Source organism: Ischnura elegans (assembly GCF_921293095.1).
Source record: "Ischnura elegans chromosome 13 unlocalized genomic scaffold, ioIscEleg1.1 SUPER_13_unloc_3, whole genome shotgun sequence".
Classification (NCBI taxonomy): domain Eukaryota; kingdom Metazoa; phylum Arthropoda; class Insecta; order Odonata; family Coenagrionidae; genus Ischnura; species Ischnura elegans.
Window position 1 is genome coordinate 3,874,364 of NW_025791659.1, and position 22,737 is coordinate 3,897,100.

The 22,737-nt window shown below is 40.5% G+C and overlaps 1 protein-coding gene across 6 annotated transcripts in view; it reads right to left on the bottom strand.

Annotated features, from left to right (window-relative positions):
* LOC124172901 (zinc finger protein 883-like) overlaps positions 1-20,213 on the bottom strand; it is a 73,013-nt gene extending 52,800 nt beyond the window's left edge. Inside the window, exons 1-3 of one of the 6 annotated variants that reach the window (XM_046552412.1) lie at positions 20,048-20,213; positions 17,082-17,183; positions 15,765-15,789 (exon numbers count right to left, since the gene is read on the bottom strand). The gene's annotated coding sequence lies outside the window, so the exon portion shown is untranslated. Of the gene's footprint in view, positions 1-15,722; positions 15,790-17,081; positions 17,184-20,047 lie in introns of all 6 variants that reach the window. The other 5 variants (XM_046552411.1, XM_046552409.1, XM_046552413.1 and 2 more) reach the window with 5 other exon arrangements.
* Positions 20,214-22,737: the final 2,524 nt, after the last annotated feature.

The window sequence follows — 22,737 nt, forward strand, 5'->3', positions numbered from 1 at the left end:
CGGAATTTATAAGGACGATTTCTTTGGTTTAACACAAGTATAAAGCCCCCGGTATTCCGTTGGAACCCCCCGCAAAAAAATGAAAAACTTGCCATTAAGTGTTCTTTTATGGGTACTTGTCGCCACTATTACGCCGCATTACACTACCCTTTACAATCATCGCTACGTGATCACTGTGGACGATCGGTGACCGCATGTATAACACATTAATACCCCCCCAATCCCCCTGGGCACCCCTCTCGGTGGAGAAGAGCATTAATGAGGACTAAGCGGAGCAGCCGCGGGGGGCTCCTCAACCCCAAGGTGGCGAAGCCGCCCCACAGCGAGGAACGGAGGAGCCGTTCCGAGGAGTAACTGGCGTAGGCGAGGAGGAGCTTCAGTAACCCTCGGGCGGCGAAGCCGCCCCGGTTTTCAAGCGGCGCAGCCGCTGTAGACTCACCCATCTCAACTTACATTCAACCCCTGGGCGGCGAAGCCGCCCTACAGCGAGGAACGGCGAAGCCGTTTCGAGGAAAGAGTGGGGCGTCTCACTTCCCCTTGGCCGGCGAAGCCGGCCCCTAGCTGAGGTGAGATTATTCGAACTTCGAAAGTCCTCGAACGACCACAAATGTTGACGGCGAAGCCGGAACCGGGGTTTTTAAGGGGCGGAGCCCCTTAACGAGCGCGCGGAGCGTGCGAGTCCTATCTATATACAGCCGGCGTGGTGACTGACTCACTCATGGATACAAATTCCCGACCACTTCTAGAAGTGCTGGAGAGCTGAAATTTGGCACGCGTGCGGGGAAACCGAAATGATCCGGAGGAAAAATCCGAAAACCGGAAGTTTCCGCCACGTGTCGTCGCTAGGACGACAAAATGGCCGAAATCGGGCTTTTTCCGGTGACCGTCTTTCGGTTTTTATTTTACTGCGCGCGAACCGTGCGTGCCACACGAGTTGTTAATGCATTTTTTGAAGGCTGATGAACGTAGGCACGTAATTAAGTAAATTTATTAGTTTCCGTTTGAGAAAATTACAGCCAAAATGGCGTCCAAAAATTGATTTTTCGAAAAACATTTCATTCCTTCCGCTCCCCTCGACTTAATTTCGGATGTAGGATAACGAAAATGATTATTATATATGCTCATAACATCGTCTACGAAATGTTGGCAACAATTTCTTTCTTCGTCCTTGGTTACTCAGAAAAAAAATAAAATATACCGAAAATCACCGAAAATTACGAAATCCAAAAGATTAACACAGGATTTTGTAAATTTTAACCTGATGGATTTCTTTCAAACTTAGTATTTGCATACACTAATGCATTGACTTTCAGAAAAAATGAACATTTAATAAATTATTTAATCGATATAACGGCGAAAAAATGAAAATGGCGGGCACTACTAATTTTTCCGGGGAGAAATTTATTTTTTAATGTATTACTCTCGAAATATGGATGCCATAGGGACAACTTCTCTTAGATATGATAGTAAATGGATGTGATCATATAACATCATCATCTTTAAACCCCCTTAAACCCCCTACAAAATTAAAATTTGCGTATAAGTAGACTTTTCGGGTACTTTTCGCCACAATTCCGCCGCTTTTCCAACCCTTACCACTCATCGCTACGGAATTGATATGGGCGATTGATGAACATTGGCAGTACAAACCCATAAACCCCCAGTAAACCCACCTACACCCCACAAAAAATAAAATTTTGCACATAAGTCTACTTTTTGGGTACATTTCGTGACTTCTCCACCGCTGGTTCTTACCCCAACGACTCATCCCTACGGAAATTCTGTGAACGGATGGTGACCGCATGGAGTACACACACAAACCCCCGGTATCCCCCTGAAATCCCCCCAAATGTAAAATATGCCATTAAGTCTCCTATATGGGAACTCCTCGCAAACATTACGCCGCACTACCCGTCCCCTCTGAGCTCTAGATCCGGAATATTTGGTGAGGGCGAGCCACCGTAAACCATACGGGAAAAATATCAGAAAACCCCCGATCACCTCTTGGAACCTCGCAGAAAAAAAAATTTTTAAAGTCGCCTTTCCGAGTACTTTGTTACAATTTCGCCGGTGCCCCTTCTACTTATTAAAACCCCCGATAACCCCGTGAAACATCCCAAAACAATTCTCTAATAAGTAGCCTCTCCGGGTAAAGGAATCGTCAGAACTCCGCCACTGTTGCGGACCCCTAGGACTTATCGGCACGGAATTTATAAGGACGATTTCTTTGGTTTAACACAAGTATAAAGCCCCCGGTATTCCGTTGGAACCCCCCGCAAAAAAATGAAAAACTTGCCATTAAGTGTTCTTTTATGGGTACTTGTCGCCTCTATTACGCCGCATTACACTACCCTTTACAATCATCGCTACGTGATCACTGTGGACGATCGGTGACCGCATGTATAACACATTAATACCCCCCAATCCCCCTGGGCACCCCTCTCGGTGGAGAAGAGCATTAATGAGGACTAAGCGGAGCAGCCGCGGGGGGCTCCTCAACCCCAAGGTGGCGAAGCCGCCCCACAGCGAGGAACGGCAGAGCCGTTCCGAGGAGTAACTGGCGTAGGCGAGGAGGAGCTTCAGTAACCCTCGGGCGGCGAAGCCGCCCCGGTTTTCAAGCGGCGCAGCCGCTGTAGACTCACCCATCTCAACTCACATTCAACCCCTGGGCGGCGAAGCCGCCCTACAGCGAGGAACGGCGAAGCCGTTTCGAGGAAAGAGTGGGGCGTCTCACTTCCCCTTGGCCGGCGAAGCCGGCCCCTAGCTGAGGTGAGATTATTCGAACTTCGAAAGTCCTCGAACGACCACAAATGTTGACGGCGAAGCCGGAACCGGGGTTTTTAAGGGGCGGAGCCCCTTAACGAGCGCGCGGAGCGTGCGAGTCCTATCTATATACAGCCCTTGTGGTGACTGACTCACTCATGGATACAAATTCCCGACCACTTCTAGAAGTGCTGGAGAGCTGAAATTTGGCACGCGTGCGGGGAACCGGAAATGATTCGGAGGAAAAATCCGAAAACCGGAAGTTTCCGCCAACTGTCGTCGCTAGGACGACAAAATGGCCGAAATCGCGCTTTTTCCGGGGACCGTCTTCCGGTTTTTATTTTACTGCGCGCGAACCGCGCGTGCCACACGAATCGTTAATGCATTTTTTGAAAGCTGGTAAATGTATTAACGTAATTATGTTATGTTATAAGTTTCTTTTTAAGAAATTTGCTGCCAAAATGGCGTCCAAAATTTGGTTTTTCGAAATATATTTCATAATTTCCGCTCCCCTAGTCGTAATTACAGGTGTAGGATATTGAAAATGATTATTATATATGCTCATAACATAGTCTACGAAATATAGGTAACGTTTTTCTTTCATCTTCCTTGGTTACTGAGAATAAAATTAAAATATTCCGAAAATCACCGAAAATTACGATTTTCAAAAGATTAACACAAGGTTTTGTCAATTTTAACTCAACCGATTTCTTTCAAACTTTGTAGTTTCATACACTTATTTATTGTCTTTCAGAAAACATGAACGTTTAATAAATGATTCAATGTGTTTAACCTTAAAAAAATAAAAATGGCGGGCACTACTCACTTTTTTCGGGGACTGGTTTGCTTTTTATTGTATTACTCTCGAAATATGGATGTCATAGGGCACACTTCTGTTCGATATGACAGTAAATGAATGTGACCATATAGTATCGTCATCTTTAAACCCCCCGAAACCCCCTAAAAAATTAAAATTTGCACATAAGTAACCTTTTCGGGTACTTTTCGTCACAATTCCGCCGCTTTTCCAATCCTTACCACTCATCGCTACGGAATTGATGTGGACGATTGATCACCGCTGGCAGTAAAAACCTATAAACCCCCGGTAAACCCTCATACACCCCCCAAAAATTAAAATTTTGCATATAAGTCTACTTTTTGGGTACTTTTCGTGACTATTCCACCGCCCCCAACGACTCATCCCCACGGAATTTATGAATATGGATGGTGACCGCCAGGAGTACACACATCTAAACCCCCGGTATCCCCCTGAAATCCCTCCCAATCGTATAATGTGTCATTTAGTCTCCTATTTGGGTACTTCTCGCAAACATTACGCCACACTACCCGTCCCCTCTGAGCTCTAAATCCGGAATATTTGGTGAGGGCGAGCAACCGTAAACCATACGGGAAAAAATACCAGAAACCTTTCGCTTTTCCGCCGAGTCGCCTTTCCGAGTAGTTTTCGTCAGAATTTAACCGGTGCCCCAACCACTTATTAAAACCCCCGATAACCCCGTGAAACCTCCCAAAAAATGTCTAATAAATCGCCTCTCCAGGTAAAACAATCGTCAGACCACTGTTCCGGACCCCTAGGACTTATCGGCACGGAATTTATGAGAACGATTTGTGACCAATGGTTTAACACAAGTATAAACCCCCCGGTATTCCTTTGGAACCCCCGCAAAAAATGAAAAACTTGCCATTAAGTCTTCTTTTATGGGTACTTGTCGCCACTATTACTCCGCATTGCACTATCCTTTACAATTATCGCTACGTGATCACTGTGGACGATTAGTGACCGCATGCATAACACATTAAAACCCCCGAATCCCCCTGGGCACCCCTCTCGGTGGAGAAGAGCATTAATGAAGACTAAGCGGAGCAGCCGCGGGGGGGCTCCTCGACCCCAAGGCGGCGAAGCCGCTCCACAACGAGGAACGGCGAAGCCGTTCCGAGGAGTGACTGGCGTAGGCGAGGGGGAGCTTCAGTAACCCTCGGGCGGCGAAGCCGCCTCGATGTTCAAGCGGCGCAGCCGCAGCGAGGAACGGCTTCGCCGTTTCGAGGAATGAGTGGGGCGCCTCCCTTCCCCTGGCCGGCGAAGCCGGCCCCTAGCTGAGGTGAGATTATTCGAACTTTAAAAGCCTTCGAGCGACCACAAATGTAGACGGCGAAGCCGGAACCGGGGTTTTTAAGGGGCGGAGCCCCTTAACGAGCGCGCGGAGCGTGCGAGTCCTATCTATATACAGCCCTCGTGGTGACTGACTCACTGATGGATACAAATTCCCGACCACTTCTAGAAGTGCTGGAGAGCTGAAATTTGGCACGCGTGCGGGAAACCGGAAATGATTCGGAGGAAAAATCCGAAAACAGGAAGTTTCCGCCACGTGTCGTCGCTAGGACGACAAAATGGCCGAAATCGCGCTTTTTCCGGGGACCGTCTTCCGGTTTTTATTTTACTGCGCGCGAACCGTGCGTGCCACACGGATCGTTAATGCATTTTTGAAAGCTGGTAAATGTAGTAACGTAATTATGTTATGTTATAAGTTTCTGTTTAAGACATTTGCTGCCAAAATGGCGTCCAAAAATTGGTTTTTCGAAAAATATTTCATAACTTCCGCTCCCCTAGTCGTAATTACAGGTGTAGGATATTGAAAATGATTATTATATATGCTCATAACATAGTCTACGAAATGTAGGTAACGTTTTTCTTTCATCGTCCTTGGTTACTGAGAATAAAATTAAAATATTCCGAAAATCACCGAAAATTACGATTTTCAAAAGATTAACGCAAGGTTTTGTCAATTTTAACTCAACCGATTTCTTTCAAACTTTGTAGTTACATACAGCTATGCATTGTCTTTCAGAAAACATAAACATTTTAATAATAATTTAATGGATTTAACCGCGAAAAAATAAAAATGGCGGGCACTGCTAACATTTTTCAGGGACTGGTTTGCTTTTTATTGTATTACTTTCGAAATATGGATGTCATAGGGCACAATTCTTTTATACATGACAGTAAATGAATGTGACCATATAGTAACGTCATCTTTTAACCCCCCGAAACCCCCTAAAAAATTAAAATTAGCATATAAGTAGCCTTGTCGGGTACCTTTCGTCACAATTCCGCCGCTTTTCCAATCCTTACCATTCATCGCTACGGAATTGATGTGGAAGATTGATGACCGCTGGCAGTAAAAACCTATAAACCCCCGGTAAACCCACATACACCCCCCCCCCAAAAAAATAAAATTTTCAAATAAGTCTACTTTTTCGGTACTTTTCGTGACTATTCCACCGCCCCCAACGACTCATCCCCCCGAAATTTATGTGAATGGATGGTGACCGCCAGGAGTACACACATTTAAACCCCCGGTATCCCCGTGAAATCCCCCCCAAATGTAAAATGTGTCATTTAGTCTCCTATTTGGGAACTTCTCGCAAACATTACGCCGCACTACCCGTCCCCTCTGAGCTCTAGATCCGGAATATTTGGTGAGGGCGAGCCACCGTAAACCATACGGGAAAAAATACCAGAACACCCCCGATTACCTCCTGGAACATCGCCGAAAAAAAATAAAACAAATTTAAACTCGCCTTTCCGAATAGTTTTCGACACAATTTAACCGGTGCCCCTACCACTTATTAAAACCCCCGATTACCCCGTGAAACCTCCCAAAATATTTCTAATAAATAGCCTCTCCAGGGAAAAGAATCGTAAGACCACTCTTCCGGTCCCCTAGGACTTATCGGCACGGAATTTATGAGAACTTTTAGTGACCACTGGTTTAACACAAGTATAAAACCCCCGGTATTCCGTAGGAACCCCCCGAAAAAAAATGAAAAACTTGCCATTAAGTCTTCTTTTATGGGTACTTGTCGCCACTATTAATCCGCATTGCACTACCTTTTACAATCATCGCTACATGATCACTGTGGACTTTTGGTGACCGCATGCATAACACATTAAAATCCCCGAATCCCCCTGGGCACCCCTCTCGGTGGGGAAGACCATTTATAAGGACTAGGCGGAGCAGCCGCGGGGGGGCTCCTCAACCCCAAGGCGGCGAAGCCGCCCCACAACGAGGAACTGGCGTAGGCGAGGGGGAGCTTCAGCAACCCCCGGGCGGCGTAGCCGCCCCGATGTTCAAGCGGCGCAACCGCTGTGGACTCCCCCCACCTCTGGGCGGCGAAGCCGCCCCTTAAACGAATGACGGTGAAACAGTTCCGAAATGCCCTCGCCCTCTGGCACACTAAACCCCCAGGCGGCGAAGCCGCCCTTCAGCGAGGAACGGCGAAGCCGTTCCGAGGAATGAGTGGGGCACCTCCCTACCCCCTGGCCGGCGAAGCCGGCCCCTAGCCGTGTTTAGATTATTCGAACTTCAAAAGTCTTCGAACGACCACAAATGTGGACGGCGAAGCCGGAACCGGGGTATTAAGGGGCGGAGCCCCTTAACGAGCGCGCGGAGCGTGCGAGTTCAATCATATACGGAGTAAAACTTTGGTTGAGAAAATGACTTCACCAGCTGGAGATGATGGAGGCCTTATTAATCCACAAACAGGAACTATGAGTATTGTCCATTTGTCTGCTAGCAGCATTGGTTCCATGAATTAATACCGGAATGGAGATGATTGGGAGACATACCAAGAGAGATTAGAACAGTACTTTGTGGCAAACTATATAGGTACTGAAAGAAGAGTGGCAGTTCTACTGACTCTGGTTGCTGAAGAGGCAGACAAGACACTGAAAGACCTGTGCAACCTGGTACTTCCCAGGGAGAAATCTTATGACCAGCTGTGTCTCATTTTAAAGCAGCATTACTCTAAGAGGCCATCAGTATTCAGAGAAAGAATTGAATTTTATGAGTTGCGGCAATCAGCGCAGGAGACTGTTCGAGAATGGTATGCACGGATGAAGAAGAAGGCCAGTGACTGCAAATTTGGAACTATGCTCGACGAGATGCTAAAGGATAAATTTATTTGTGGACTATCAAGAGGACCGATTCTGGATAAGCTGTGTGAAGAAGACCACACTACACCACTGCAGAACATCTTGGGAATGGCCATTAAGAGGGAAGCGGCATTTTCTACCATGACAGCAGCATGTGGGGAAATGGATTATATTAATGTCAAGAGGAAGCAGTGTCAACAACCCAGACCGGGCAACTCAAGTGGCCATGATTATAGGAAGCAGGAATTAAAGGGAACTGACCTTCAGACCCACCCTTCGCAAGTTATGGGAGAAATGAACAGGTGCAGAAGTTGTGGTGAAGGTAGCCACAATTTCTCGAGTTGTAAGTTTAAGAAATATAGGTGCCGAAATTGTCAGCAGATAGGACATTTAGCCAAGGCATGTAAAACTTTGGGTAACCATTCTGTTGATATTAGCGAAAAGTCTGAGCCTTGTTTGAATTTTGTTCATATGAATTATTGTGAAAACAGTAAGGTAATAAGGCCTTTGACTGTCAGTGTAGTCATTAATAATAAGCCTTTGTGTATGGAGCTAGACTCGGGTGCAGGGATTTTGGTAATTCCAAAATCGGTATATGATGAGCGTTCCTCCATGTGTAGACTTAAAGAAACTGATATTCGATTAAGAATGTATGACAATCATATTGTAGTTCCTGCTGGTGAGATCAATGTTCAAATATGCTATAATGGCATACGCAAGCTTTGTAGGCTTATTGTGGTTGAGGGTGGTACCCGCTCCTTGTTTGGAAGGGATTTGATGGATGCGTGTGAAATATTTAAAGGTAATTTATTAAACTATTCAGTGAATGCAATGAATTGCGATAGAGATTTAGTTATACTAATGAAGAAATATGGGGATTGTTTAAATCCGAGCTGGGTAGGTTTAAATATGAAAAGGTTTCTCTAAAAATTAATGGGTCAGTCAAGCCTATATTTTTTAAACTTCGTCCTGTACCATTTGCTTTTAAAGCAAAAATGGATGAGGAATTGGACAGATTGGAGAAGGAAGGTGTTCCCTTGGTCACTAATTCAGAATGGGGAACACCCTTGGTCCCTGTGATGTGGCCAGATGGCCGATTGAGACTGTGCGTTGATTACAAGGCAACAGTAAATAAGTACTTGGATGATATTAAACATCCTTTGCCTCGCATCGAGGAACTCTTTGCTGCTCTGCAGGGTGGGGAGTACTTCACTAAGTTGGATTTTTACCAGGCTTATAATCAATTAGAATTAACAGATGAAACTAAAAAGTTGTTGGCTTGGAGCACTCATAGGGGAATATTTGTTCCTAATAGGCTCCCATTTGGTACAAAACCAGCATGTGCACTCTTCCAGAAAAGTGTGGAAAAAGTTTTACAAGGGTTGACAGGTGTTATAAATTTTTTGGATGATATTGTGGTTACTGGAAAAAGTAGAGAAGAACATTTTAACAATCTGGATATAGTTTGTGAGAGGCTAACTAAGGCAGGATTTACTCTAAATTAAAAAAAATGTGAATTTTTCCAGCGTGAGATTAAGTATTTGGGTCATGTGATTGACAAGGAAGGTTTGCATAAGGACCCAGATAAGGTTAGAGCTATGGTTGAAGCGCCTAGACCACGTAATGTATCTGAAGTCAAGGCCTTCATAGGTATGGTGAATTATTATGCTAAATTTATGCCAAGATTAGCAACTGTATTAAATCCTCTTCATGGATTGCTTAAGGCAAATACACCATTTAGGTGGACGATTGATTGTGAAAGATCTTTTCAGCAAGTTAAGGCTATTATTACCTCTGATCAAAGTTTGGCCCATTATTACCCAAGTGTCGATATTAAGCTATTCTGTGATGCATCCAATGTGGGATTAGGAGCAGTTCTGTTCCATGTTTATCCTGATAAAAGCGAAAAGCCAATATGCTTTGCATCACGAACCTTAAACCCTACAGAAAGAAGGTACTCAGTCATACACCGGGAAGCTTTGGCTATTTATTGGGGATTTAATAAATTCTATCAATACTTGATGGGCCGTGAATTTATACTTTGCTCAGATCACAAACCTCTCTTAGCCCTTTTTCGCGAAAAAAAAGGCAAACCCCAAATGGCTGCAGGAAGGCTACAAAGATGGGCATTGTTCCTTAGTGGGTTTGACTATACCTTCCAGTATATCAAAGGGAATATGGATTCGGCAGCTGATGGTTTGTCCCGACTGCCTTCAAATGTTACTAGCTTTGAAAATAATGATTATGACTATTTTAATTTTTTAATTGAAGATAAACTTCCCATAACCTCAACAGAGATTAGAAATGCAATACCAAGAGAAAAAATTTTGGGCAAGGTGGCCCTATACTCAAGAGATGGTTGGCCAAGTATGGTGGCTGAAGAGTTAAAGCCATATTTTAGGCGTTTAAATGAGATTACCCTTGACAATGGTCTTCTAATGTGAGGTTACAGGGTTATAATAGCAACCAAATACCGGAGGCAGCTCTTAGATGAAATTCATGGGGCGCACTGTGGAATGGTTAAAATGAAAATGCTTGCCCGTCAGTACATTTGGTGGCCAAGGCTGGATGAAGATATTGAGCGTTATGTTAGAAGTTGCCATCCTTGTCTAAGTAATTCCAGGTCTCCTGGAAAATCAGTTTTGATTAAGTTTCATGATGCTAAACATGTATCGAATCGAATCGAATTCACCTGGATTTTTTGGGACCTTTTAAGGGTAAAATGTTCTTGATTATGATTGATGCTTTCTCTAAATGGCCTGAGGTTTTTGAAATGTCAAAAACTGATTCACAATCAATGATTGAAAAGCTAAGGGACTGTTTTGCCCGTTTTGGACTCCCTAATATCATAATCACCGACAATGGCCGTCAATTTACGTCCCTTGAGTTTAAAAATTTCTGTGCAAACAATGGAATTGTACACAGGTTGTCTGCTCCCTACCACCCATCTACGAACGGAGCTGCAAAGAATTGTGTTAAAACCTTCAAGGAGGCTTTAAATAGGCTGTTAGGGGATGTGAGACAGGCAGGATTAAGCATGTGTTCCCTAGTAAGCAAGTATCTGTTTTCTTACCGCACAACACCCCACTGTGCTACTAATGAGACTCCTGCCAAATTGATGTTTGGACGTGAGCCAAAGACAAGGTTATCTTTTTTATCAGCATCCTTTGTTGCTAAGTATAACAGAAAACAGATAGATTACCACCATGGCCAGAGGAATATAAATTTTAATGTGGGGGAGGTTGTGTATGTGAAAGATTACCGTGTGTTAAATAAGACGACTTGGGTAAAAGCAACCATTGTTAAGGTGTTGGGGTTCCAGACATATTTGTGTGAAGTTGCTGATGAAGATAAGGTTCTTTGGAAAAGGCATACAGACCAAATAATAAAAGTTGGTGAGTTTCACAATGACTGTAAAAGTAAAGATCCCGTGTGGAGTCGCTAGTCTCCCATCGGGCGCCTCCCCAGGTGGCGGATAGGGGAATGCTCACCAGATATGGTGGGTACCGAGGAAATAAAATACTCGGGGTGGACCAGAACTAGCACTACTGCCTTGTAGTGAGGTGTTGGATCACCAAAGGCTAGAGGACGGAAAACCTTGATAAAAAACCCAGGTCCTCCAGGTTGGGGGTTGGTCGTAGGGCTAACAACCCTACACCAGAAAAAGACCTTAGTTCATGAAAACAAAAATCAGCCTCGGACAGATGGATATAATGGCCAAAGACCTACGCGAGAACGGAAACACGAGTTACGGATTGCAACATGGAATGTAAGAACAATGTTGAAGCCAGGAAAGATGAAAGAAATAGCAGATGAGATGCAGAAGTACAGAATTGATGTCATTGGGTTACAAGAGATAAGATGGCAAGGACAAGGCAGAATTAATAAGAAGGAATACACCTTACTCTACAGTGGTCCAGAGAATAGGACAGGAAGATATGGTACAGGATTCATTATTTCGAGTAATATAAGAAAGAGCCTCTTATTATTTGAACCAATAAATGAGAGAATTTGCAAGATAAGAATAAAAGGAAAGTTTAGAAATATGACTTTCATCACAGCTCATGCACCTACGGAGGACAAGACGGAACTGGAGAAGGAAGATTTCTATGAATGCCTGGACAATGTGTTAAATCTTTGTCAAAAATATGATATGGTTACAATTTTAGGCGACTTTAATGCAAAAATGGGAGGGAAGACAAAATTAAAGGAGTAGTTGGAGGATACTCAATACATGAGAACAGTAGTGAAAATGGTGATATACTCATGCAATTTGCAGCCAGAAACAACTTCATCATAAAAAGTACATGTTTCCCTCACAAAAGAATACACTTAGGGACTTGGAAAGTCCCAGGTACAAATATAGTTAATCAAATAGATCACGTGCTGACTAAGAAAAGGCATTCATCATCAGTTATTGATGTCAGAGCCTGCAGGGGTCCCAACTGTGACAGTGATCACTACTTAGTAAGGGCAATCATTAAGCAAAAATTGGCAAAAACCAAAGTAACATCCAAATCAACCAGAAAACATTGGAATGTTGGAAAACTGAACATCCAAGAGAACTTAGAGAAGTACCAAAGAGGTATGGAGAGAAAACTTTTTGAGTACCAGGCAGATAAGAATATCAATGAAAAATGGAATGATTTAGAAACAATCATTAAGGAAATAGCAGAAGAAGAAATTGGTGAAAGAAAGAAGGAAAGGAATAGTGACTGGTTTGATGCGGAATGTATGGATGCCGTTAGAAACAAAAACAAAGCTCGGGAAATAATGATTGCTAGGGATACAAGAGGTGATAGAAGAGAATATAAAAGGTTAAGAATGGTAGCAAATAAGGTGTGCAGAAAAAAGAAAACAGAAGCAATGCAAAAGCAGTTACAAGAAATAGAAGAATTAAGTGATCAAACAAGTGAAGTAAGAAAATTTTACAAAGCTGTCAAAAGAATGACAAAAGACGGGTACACCACGCAATTGGGCATGTATAGGGACAAGGAGGGAAAGATACTGGGAGATGATGACAAAATAGTAGAGAGATGGACAGAACGTTTCTGCGACCTGTTGAATGACAAAGGGTTTGAGGAAGAGAGCGAGGTGCATGAATATCAAGAGGGAAATGGTGAGGACGCTATCGAAGAGCCTATGATGGAGGAAGTGGAAGCGGTTGTCGGGAAATTAAAAAATAATCGGTCACCTGGTGAAGATGAAATAGCCCCAGAACTTATTGAGAAAGGCGGAAATACACTCATGAGATGCATGCATGAATTGATCAGAGACATTTGGAGACAGGAAATAATGCCTGTAAAATGGAGAACTGGCATTATATGTCCCATACACAAGAAAGGCGACAAAACGCTCTGCAACAATTACAGAGGAATTACGCTGTTGAACATTGCATATAAAGTGCTCTCAGGAATTATACAAATGAGAGTTAGCAAAAGAGCTGAAAGCATCATTACTGAATATCAGGGTGGATTTCAACAAGATAGGGGGACAACAGACCAAATATTTACTTTGCGTCAAATAATGGAGAAGCACTTCGAGCACAACCAAGATTTACACTTACTGTTTGTAGACTTTAAGCAAGCATTTGATAGTGTGAAGAGAAGCCCACTGTATGCAGCACTAAACGAATTAGGCTTGCCTAAGAAGTTAATCAGACTGGTAAGAATGACAATGCAGGAAACCATAGCTAAGGTCAAAGTCGGCAATAAAATAGGTAGTGCTTTTCCATTTAATATGGGAGTAATAAAGCAAGGAGATGGTTGGTCTGCAACATTGTTCATATTGGCCTTGCACTGGGCAGTAAGGGGAGTTGACACTGGTGGAACAATATTCTATCGGAGCAGTCAAATACTAGCGTATGCAGATGATATAGTCATTGTAGCCAGATCTGCAAGGAAGTCGAAAGAAATATTTGGCTCACTAAAGGAAAGCGCGGGAAGAATTGGACTGAAAGTTAACTGTGGCAAAACAAAATACATGTGCATGTCCACATCTGAAGCTCGCAGTCGACCTCAGACATTAGATATCGACGGAGATAAATTTGAGGGTGTCTCATCCTTTAAATATCTTGGGGCATTGGTGACATCGGATAACTCAATAAGTGCTTGCATAAAAGACAGAATCACCGCTGGTAACAGAGCGTACTTCTCAAATCATAAATTGTTGAAAAGTAGACTGATAAGAAGAAATACTAAATGTAAAATATATAAAACTTTAATAAGACCTGTTGTCACTTATGGATGTGAATGCTGGACGTTATCAACAGCAGAGGCGCACGCACTTAGATGTTTCGAGAGAAGGATCCAAAGGAAAATTTATGGACCCATACAAGAAAATGGAGTTTTTCGAAGACGATGGAATGAAGAACTTGACGACCTCATAGAGGGCCAAGACATTGTGAGATTTGTCAAGTCACAGAGACTCAGATGGATGGGACATTTGATAAGAATGTCAGAGGAGAGAGTGGCCAAAAGAGTTTGGGAGGGAAAATTATTCAGCGTAAAAAGAATAGGACGTCCACGCCTAAAATGGCAAGATGGAGTGGAAGCAGACCTGGCTGCTTTGGGGATAAGAGGATGGAGAAATAAGGCCATTAAGAGGGAGGAATGGAGGAAGATTGTATTGACGGCCAAAACTGACAAAAAGCTGTAGCGCCAAGGAAGAAGTGAAACTAAAGATGGTTGTGAAACAGACATTTTGTGTAGGCCCCATAGACTGTCTAAACCGCCTGACAAACTTAATTTGTAAAGTGTGACATGCTGTATTAGACCTTCTGTTTTAACGGTTATTGACTTGGATTTTCTTGTTCTCCATACTTGGTTATTTTAACATTGATTTTTATTTTTTAAGCTAGTGCTGGAGGGATGTAATGTATGTAAATGGATACCGGTTACTAAGCAGCAGAATGTTTGTTTTCCTTTTAATAATGTGATTGTCACTAGTTTCGATGCTGATGTAATGATGAATAAACACTGCCTGTGAGAGATGTTATAGAAATTGATGAGAGGGAGGTAAGGGAGGGAAGACTACCAGAATACTTTTCAAATACTCCATGGGAACATGCCTATCAGTAAATCTTTAATAATAACCACCTACGTACACCTAAGCAATTAGAACATATCTTAAGAAATCCGAAATATTTCACATACAACTAAGACTTCATAAATTTATAGTTCCATACTTTGACCATCTTTCCTGCAAAATATTAATCAAAATGAAACACTTAGACAATACAATCATCTTGTAGGAATCAATATGTGATGCAGATACAAGAAGGAAGAAATTATAGCACAGGTCTACAGTGAAGTTAAATCATATTCGACCTTTTGAAAGTCATATGGCATCTTGAACAAATTGAAGTATATTCTGATAACTCCATTAAAAATATTTAGCAATAGCAAAGCATCATGAATATTCCATGATATTCTTTAATTTGATTTCCAACGTATTGGATGTTAATCATGTTCCGTTTGAATAATAATTCAGCAGTGAATGAAGCAGCAAATGGCCATAGACATGATCCATTATGTTCTGCAAAGAGATTTCCAAAAAGTTAAGGATGGCAAGTGAAAAGAAGCATCTACATTTAATTAAAAAGGATAATTTTGGGTAAGATGCATAGACACAATCTTCAGGAATAACATGCCAGAACTTGAAAGGAAGAAATAGTCATGGGAATCTTTTCTGTAAATATGAATGTTGTAAGTGGATGACTTTTGCAGAAGACATTTTTGGAAAGGGGGGAAAAGGTCACTCGGAATACTTGCATGACATAGCAACAAGTTGCATTCTAAGATATAGTCACTAATGGCCAACTATGCATAATGCAGGGAAAAGAAGAAAAGTAGGGTGCAACATTTTACAAAAAGCATCCTGAGCTGCATACACAGACTGATAAAGAAATGCTGTACTTTGCTTTGAGTACCACAAGGGAGTGCATCTCCATTGATTTCCCATACATGCATTAAAAACAAAAATATAAGAATCTGTGAGTGATTACCCGACACAGAACCCAATTTGCTTGACTACCACTCCTACCTACCACAGTGTCCTGCACTCAGATGATTCTGAAAAGCAGATAATGAATAAAGATTTATCAATTATTCACTGAGGTCGGCTGTAGCAAACGAAGGATATAGCTATAGCAATATTTTTTTAACAGAAGGCAATAGGATCTCACTCTCTCGAAAATCATGAAATACTTAAGATTATTGTTAGGTGGACATCTGTGCCAATATTTCCTTTTATACTGAATTACACACTAACCATTTTAAAATAATGGCAACCATTTGAGAAACACAGACAAAAGAAAAGAATAATTAGGCAGCTTCAAAGCATGAGTTCTGAACATAATTCACAGTGTCCAGCGATATACAGTGGAAATGTTTTATATTCATGAGGATAAAATAAAATGGTTAACTTCCACACACTTTTTAGTAACAAACTACCGACCGGGTTTCGACACGTATTGTCACTTGATAATGACACTACGTGTCGAAACCGGGTTGGTAGTTTGTTAATAAAAAGTATGTGGAAGTTAACCATTTTATTTTATCCTCATGAGCTCTGAACATCTGTGTGCCGGGCATTGCTTGTTTGTTTATAACAATGATTTGATTGATGTCTGAGTAGCCACATCACAGAATTAAGTGAGACATATTAAGCAACTGAGTAAGATTTTTAGTTAAATTTTAAGAATACAACACTCGAAAAGCATACTCACAGGCATAAATTGATAGTGTGGCTACAAACGAAATCCCCCAAAACTTAAACTAAAAGGAGCATGGCCGACAAATTAAAGCATGTGTTTCATGATGGCAAGGAAGGGAAGTGTTTATCAGCACTCCAAAAGATAATTCAACTACCAAAATTACTACTTTGCACTAAAATAAACCATTATAAACAAATGGAAATGTGCACTTTATGATGGCAGCGAAAGATATAATTCATCAGCACAGAAAAACATTATCACAACCACATAGAAATTAGAGAGAGTGAAAGTGAAGAACAATGAAGTAACAGAAATGTGCAGTATATTACGGCAGTTAAATATATCATTCATTAGCATTGAAAACCGTTTTCATTAGCACAAATATATTAGGGAGAGTGAAAGGAAATGTCAAGAGATTCAGCAATTACTCAGCACTACAAAGAAATGGAAATAGGACATTAATGAGATCGTCTATCAGCACTGAAAAAGCAAACTCACAAGCACAAAACAAGTGGAAAGCTTGGAAGAAAATTTCATGAGCATCCACCAATGTTCAGCAATAAAAGAAACATCACAAACGCATGGAAAGAAATATATACTTCATGATTGAAATTACTAAGAGCGTCAATGAGCAATCAGATTATTTACCAGCATTGCACAGGAATCCCAATGTACGAAACATAGGATCAGTCAACCATCACCGCGAATTGTTGGCGATACACGTACGACATCGTGCAGACCACCGATGCTCTACATAGAGAGAATGTTGATACATTAGGAATGATATATAAAATTTATAATTTCATTTTTGATAAGCAGACTTCACTACAATGTCATTCTAAGCCGGAAAGACAGTCATAAATTCGTTGAGGTAAAAAAAGTCTTTTGGAACAAGCAGATATCAATATTAAAAACTAGAAATTATTTTTTATCTGTTTTTGTCACCACATCCGTGAGGAGAACTAACGTTTTCACAAACCTGAAAATTATAAACAGAAGAGTCAAATTAGAAATTACTAGTGGATTACTAGAGGTTGATATTCAATAGCATTTGTCAAAAGCAGAGGTGTACTGCCTTCACACACATGATCACTTTCTGTTTTCGCTAATTTTCCCTAAGATTATACAAAGCCAAAACTCACAAGTATTGACATTTTTTTATGCTTACATTGCGAGAGTGAAAATATTTCAGAGACACTGTCACAGAAGAACGTGAAACAGGAATCATAACGAGAGGCATTTCGCACAGATGGTATTCTTCCCATTCATAGGATATTAGATCACTAAAGATAAATGGATGGTATCTTTGGCTGCTATTCTGGATAAGCATTGCAATAAATAGCATATGCTATTCTGCGGGTCATTATTGCAACGACCCCGTATTCTGAATGACGTGTAGTAATAATTTTGTTCAGAATAGCATCATGCTATTTCTTGCGCGAGCTATTTGGAAGCTCCACCCCTTCCCGTATGAAAAACTTTCTGAACAGTTTTCGCAACCAATGAGGGGGAAGATATTTTATATATATTTCTGTATTTCACGGGATATTGACTTGCAATTACAAATAATTGCTTCATTTGCATTTCAAAATTATATTAAACCGTGGATTTATTTATAATTTGCTTTGAAAATCTCGTTTAGGAAATCAGCTGTTTGTTGTTGTTGTGATAATATCACAATGGCTTCAGACAGGTGGATTAGGTCATAATTTTACTGTTATGATTTATCGGACATAAATATTGAATCATTTCCCTACATCCGATCGGTCCTTTATCGTGAGATATATGTTATGCGAAATAATCACTGAAAGCTAAATATGTTTGATTTTCTTTGTAATTGTCTTAGGCTTCTGTCTAATTAGGAAGTCTGTCTGTTCGTTGCAAGTCAAAATAAATATGTACCAACTTTTATTGCTTTGATCGTGACGATATAGCTTTACTGAATGGACTTAAAGCTTTTGTTTCTAATACTAACTTTATATTATATGACTCCCTAATTTCAGTATTCAATCTCTGTTTAGGAAATGAAGTAGGATGGCAACGTCACAGCTGTGCTTTCATGTATTACGATGGAATAGTATCAATATTTCAGCTGCAGATTTGGAAAAAGCAGAGGGAGGTGATGGTGAAGTTGAGGATGGATGGAACAGCTGTGAAAAAGTGAATCTAGCAATAGTGAATCGTGTGGAAAGTGCTGTTGTGTCAGTTATCATTGTTTTCGTATCAGCTGATTTTAATGTGCTCACTGAAATTTTTTATAGACCCTGAACTGTGCCGATATACTGAAAATTAATTGTGTGAATAACTTACTTGTCTATAGAGGAAACAATTTGTATTGAATTCCACATGATATATATTGCGTTTATGATGTACATGGATATTCCATTAAACGTTTGTGGTGAATCATATTTGTTCGGAAACTTAATTGGTGTTCGGAGAAATCCTTTGTTTTCAAGCAAGTAATTCAAGTCGACTGCCCCTGTTATTATTTATTAAATTTTAAGTTTTACTTGTAGAAGGTAGCGAATAGTGGGGAAAATAATTTCAACTCGTTGCATGTATTTGTATATACTGTCCAATTGAGGAAATGAATGGATGATCAAAGTATATGGTATTATTATGGTAATATATTGTTTTCATTGAAAGCTATAACTATTATTATATTTGGCGAGTTAGTGTGTTAACACAAGCTTGAAATTTTTCAAGAATCGACCTGATAGCATACATTGAGGATATTTTTAGTAGCAAGTCAAGTGATGAAATAAAATTATGAATTGTAAATATGAATAAAACATGGAAAATTTGGGCTAATCGTAATAATTCTTTGCATTAATTGTTATTGTTTTCGTACTATCGATGAAGCAAGCTTGTGCTTCATGTATTAAGCTCGAATGTTAATTTCTAACCAATTCACTTAACTAGGTAAATATTCATCACGTATGCTACTGTTATTAAATTAAAATAAAGCAGATATCATTTTATTTTTGGCAATTATTCCATTTTTTAATAGCTGATTAGGTAACTTTAACCTCAGAAAAACAATTTGACATCGCAATGCGCACGTTTTCTGGGTTGCAATACCGAATAGCTCGGCCTCGAAGACCACGTAATATTATTGCAACACTACCGGTTGCAATTCGCCGTTCAGAATAGTGAATAGCAACGGGCCTATGCTATTTTGAGAATTACGTCTTCCGGTGTAGCAAAAACACGAATTGCAACCGTTCTGAATACCGAATAGCATAAGCCTTGCAAAATGCTAATTATAGCAACATCGGTTGCAATATCGGAGAAGAGCATAATGCTATTCCATCCAGAATAGCAGCCCTGGTGCATGAGAAACTATATTCATGATGTTATTATTAGGTTCTGATATGATATACATTTTATGATAATACAAGATGATCTAATAATTTCTTCGAATCATTACAGGAAATGAAGGATCCAGTACCAATTCTAGATCAATTAGGGTAATAAGCAGGATAACTTATATCTTTTTTAAAAGAACTACAAGAACACATACAATATATATAGCCTACGTAGCATATGTAAAGGATTATAACACAAATAAATTGCTTAACCACGAACTTATTTACAAACATACATCTACTAACCTCGATTAGAAGGAAGTCCGGCATCAACATTAATCCACAAGGAATTTTAAGTATGAGAACACTACATCTCAAAGTACACAAAATACCGACTTAAGTATTTAACGGGATGAACACAAACTCCTATAGAGTATAAAATCTATGCAACTTCACAACGTGCTCCAGCTTGCTCCCGCTCATACACTAATCGAACGGTCGCTCGACTCGACGCTATCGACTAATCGAGCTCTAAACACATCGACAGATCGATATCAAAATTCGAGGGGCGGTAATTTTGGAATGGATATACGTGGTTGCGTCAATAGGTCTCTCGACAAAATTTTAATACGCCTTCAAATATTAACTACAAATCGTTAAATATAGTAAATTGTTATTAACTCCTCTTTAACACACTTTTTTTTACGTATTTGTTAAGAATTTACCAAATAAATGACCGTAACAGTTCCACAAACACACCCACTTCAAATCGTAATTCCATGGGCAAGCCGGAAAGTGAACGTTAGCTCATGCAATCGCGTGAGAAATATCAGTGGCGTTGCGCATTGCCCCTAAATTTCTCGGTTTATTTAACGACTTTAAGTGAGGTTTTATTTCTTATATATCTTTCGGAGGTTTTATCGTAAAAAAAACAAACGTCCCGTACGGAATCTGGTTTCACCAAGGCTGACTCCCAGAAACTTGCCGAATATTACAACGGCAGCAATGTTTACTTACATAAGCAACGACAATTGCTGCATGCATGCTGAAAGGCGAGGAGTGAAGATGCATAGATATGGAAATATAATATTAGTGGCTCATGTAAAATACATATTAAATGTGTTTATGAAATTTAACAATGAAATTCCATTTTATTGTTTTTTTATTGTATTTTATTTTATTCCAATTAGGGTCGGACGAGAAGATTACGCTGACGACGCCATTGGTTGTGTGCAAATTATGCACAATCAAAACGAATGTATCGTTTGAGCTCGTGTGTCCCCGGAGCACAACTAAGACCTATTATGTGGAGGCACGAGTTTTTGAGGAGGACGGTGAGGTGGAAGTTTACAGCCTTTCTTGCAATGATTGCATAGCTAGATCTGATAAGTTAGGACAGCAGTTCAAGTATTATGTAAGCAGGGCTGGGCAAAATTGAAACGCACAATACCTGTGACTTGGGTGTTTGAAATCTAAATCAGTATTTGAAATACTTTTTGAAATAAAAGAAATACATTTGTATGGAAACTAAGATATCTTCAAAAATATTTTACCAGTTTTTGCTCGTAAAGATAGTACACGAGAAAGGTATGTTTTAAATATATATATTTTATTGTTTAAAGTAAAACTTCCCAAATGTTGCTCTACATGGTTGCATTATTCTCCTTGAGGGATACAATTTTTTCAAAGAGTTTCGGACAGAGATCCCCTCGAAGTGGATAAAGCCAGCAAGTGAAAAATCTTTCCACTGGTGGAGATGAGTAGGTATAGGTTTGAGTCAAATCTGATAAACATTGCGTTAATATTAGAATTCATTTTTTTCATTCATTCACATTCGTCGGCACTTTCTCATCCGAACCAATCTTCGTTCTAAAGGCCTGTTTACACGGTACATTAACACGTACGAGTTAATGTACGTTTGCGTGAATGATTTTTGTGGACCGGAACGGAACATGTACGAATGCATGAACCAAATTAGAACAGGTTCTATTTTCTGTGCATGCATTCGCACAAGTTGGGTGGTTACACGGTGCATTTTGGCGTTCATTCTCGCGTTCATACATTTAGACATTAACCCGTACGGGTTAATGCACCGTGTAAACAGGCCTTGAGTCTTGGGTGACCGTATGGAAATATTTATTTGGAGCATTTATAGTCGTATTTCTGCACTTAGGCACAATACAGTACTTGAAGATACGCTTCGACATGTCGAGGAATAACTACGACACAAAAAAATACGGCGTAATAACCACAATATCTCCACTGTAAACTTCAATAATGTGCACGATGAAGTTGGTTATGACATGAGCTGACGTCATTCAAGATGGCGGCGGTGCGAATTACGTTTTTCTTTGATGGCTTGTAAGAGGTATTTTAAATGCTCATAATAAAAAAAATAGATGACTTTACAGCCATATTGTTACAACTTTTACCTTAATAACCACACATAATTTTCAGAAACGTCTTTACCTAAATAGGTGTTCAGAGACCTATTGCTGATGCTTATATTAAAGTCGTGGCATTTTTCTCTTTAACGATAAAAGTACGTCTTAGTTGCGAAAATGCGCTAAAATTTAATTTTGCCCTGATACAAAAGTTTGTCGAATTGAATCATAACCCAGCTAGCAAAAAGTAAGTGAGTTATCCGTATCTTATGGTTTTCTTACGGAAAAAGCCGATAAGGAGCTTATAGTGAGCTAAGGAACTTATGTAAGTCGAGGGTAAGATTCCGTGGACGTTTGGGTAAGGAATGCCGTCAAATATCCTCAGGAAAAGTAAGACACTTCCTTTCGTACAGTAGCGCCACATGTGGGAAATTTCCATACTAACACGCAAACTGACGGTGATGTATTGGTGGCGCCATCTGTTAGCGAAAAGGAATACTAATATCTTATAGCGTCCTGGTTTCGGCGGCAGATTTGAATGAGCACAATTAACCGCATGCCTAGATCTCTGAAGGAGGAAGGACCAACCCTAACCACTTCCCCTACTGGCAA